This window comes from Nothobranchius furzeri, chromosome 4, assembly GCF_043380555.1.
Source record: "Nothobranchius furzeri strain GRZ-AD chromosome 4, NfurGRZ-RIMD1, whole genome shotgun sequence".
NCBI lineage: Eukaryota > Metazoa > Chordata > Actinopteri > Cyprinodontiformes > Nothobranchiidae > Nothobranchius > Nothobranchius furzeri.
The window spans coordinates 18908888-18910602 of record NC_091744.1 but is presented as its reverse complement, the minus strand read 5'-3'; the positions used below and the strand labels follow the sequence as shown (position 1 = coordinate 18910602).

The window sequence follows — 1715 nt, the reverse complement described above, 5'->3', positions numbered from 1 at the left end:
TTAATATATTGTTTTAAGACTTTGGAGTTTAAAAAAAGAGTGTAGATAAGAATAGGGCTGGGCAATATGGCCTCAAATCTATATTGCGATATAATCTGAAGCATGTGCAGTAACGATATATTGCGATATATTTTTTCAACTGTTTATAGATGTCAAATTGACATGCTTTTAGATATCCTCATGTGGCAAATATGTGCCACTTGAGGCATATAGGCCTCCTCCTCCGCCCACTCCATGCTTGCAGTCACTCCATTCTGTTGTCCCATCGTCAGCAGGGTGCACATCTTAGTGACGTCATGTGTTATCACAATATCGCCGTATTGCGATATAGCCAAAAACTATCATTACCTGTTACAGATGTTGTCTGTTTTGTGGCCACAAGGTGGCCTCAGAGCTCCTACCTGTTCACCTGGCTCTAGCTGAGCCAGGTGTCGCTAATCTTCTCAATCAGGGAGCTTCCTATAAAAGGCAGCTCCCTCTGTCATTCGAGGAGGGAAGCTTAGCAGAGGCCTGGTGTTAAAGCGAGTGTTCCTCTTTTTCCCTCCTAGCAAACCAGATGTTAAAGTCTTCGTTTTGATTACCTATGTGGTACACTTCCTAGTAGCCAGAGCTCGTTTTTGTCTCCATTAGAATACTCTTTAAAGAGTTCAGCTCACCCTTTTGGTGTAGCCTTTTGTGTTTGTCTCATTCCTTTACTTTCCCGGATTAGTACCGGCGTTTTGTGTTTATTAATAGTATTGTTATTTACCCAGTATTGGATGATCCTTCTGTTTAGTATTGTTAATTCCCCAGTGGGACGTCCTTTTGGTTTTGTATTCATTTTGTCCTAGCCTGCATAAAGCAGTGTTTTTTAGTTAATAAACTCCTAAGAGAGTAAATCTTGGTTTTGTCCGGTAATTCACATATCTTTCTTTACGCCCCCTTTAACATCATCTCCTAGACGAGCTGGGGGCCATAAAATTACCCAATTTTATATCATTTCTACCTTATATCGTTTATATTGCCCACCCCTAGATAAGAAGACATTGCAACTCACACACTGTTGAGTAAGTTGTTTGCTTGGTCCTCATCAATTTGGACTGCATCCGTAGCTAGATCCATGGATTTGAAACTACAGACAATACAATAATATTTGTTGTACGTAAAGATAAATACTGGAACTTACCTGAAATGGTACTGATTCTAAAGAGATAAATGTGGAGCCTAATACATCTGTCATTAATGATTTCTGCAAATAACAACAATCTGCTGTGAATTGACACTTCACAACATAAATAAATATATATAATGACCTATATTTGCTTATCTATTGTGTTTTTATCTTTTTTGCACATAGTACAGCAGTAATTTCCTGCGTATATGGCAAGACTTCTCATGAACAAATTTACCTTTCTTCAAAAGGATCCAAATCTAGGTCATCAGCACCTCAACACCAGCCATTAGAAAATCTTCCCTGTAAAGATAATGTCAGAAGTGTTTGGTGGTGTGATGTTAGTTCTGAACCAAGTGTGGATATGCAAGGTGTAATTTAATGTATGAAATATCATAGCACAAAAACGTGAATATTTGTTTTACAGAAAAGATACTAACCCCTCAGACACAGGTTCAATTGCTGTTCTCTTACTGGGTGTCGAGGTTGCCTTCACATAACCTCCCTGAATTGCAGTTTCAGGAGCCTGCTTCTTCCGGTAGCTGGAAAACACATTTTTAAACAA

The 1715-nt window shown here is 38.8% G+C and overlaps 1 long non-coding RNA gene across 1 annotated transcript; it reads right to left on the bottom strand.

Annotated features, from left to right (window-relative positions):
* Positions 1–267: 267 nt before the first annotated feature.
* On the bottom strand, positions 268–1445 carry LOC129164272 (uncharacterized). Its single transcript, XR_011520280.1, has 3 exons — positions 1389–1445; positions 965–1111; positions 268–348 (listed from the first exon to the last, which is right to left on the bottom strand). It is a non-coding gene; the product is annotated as an uncharacterized lncRNA (long non-coding RNA).
* Positions 1446–1715: the final 270 nt, after the last annotated feature.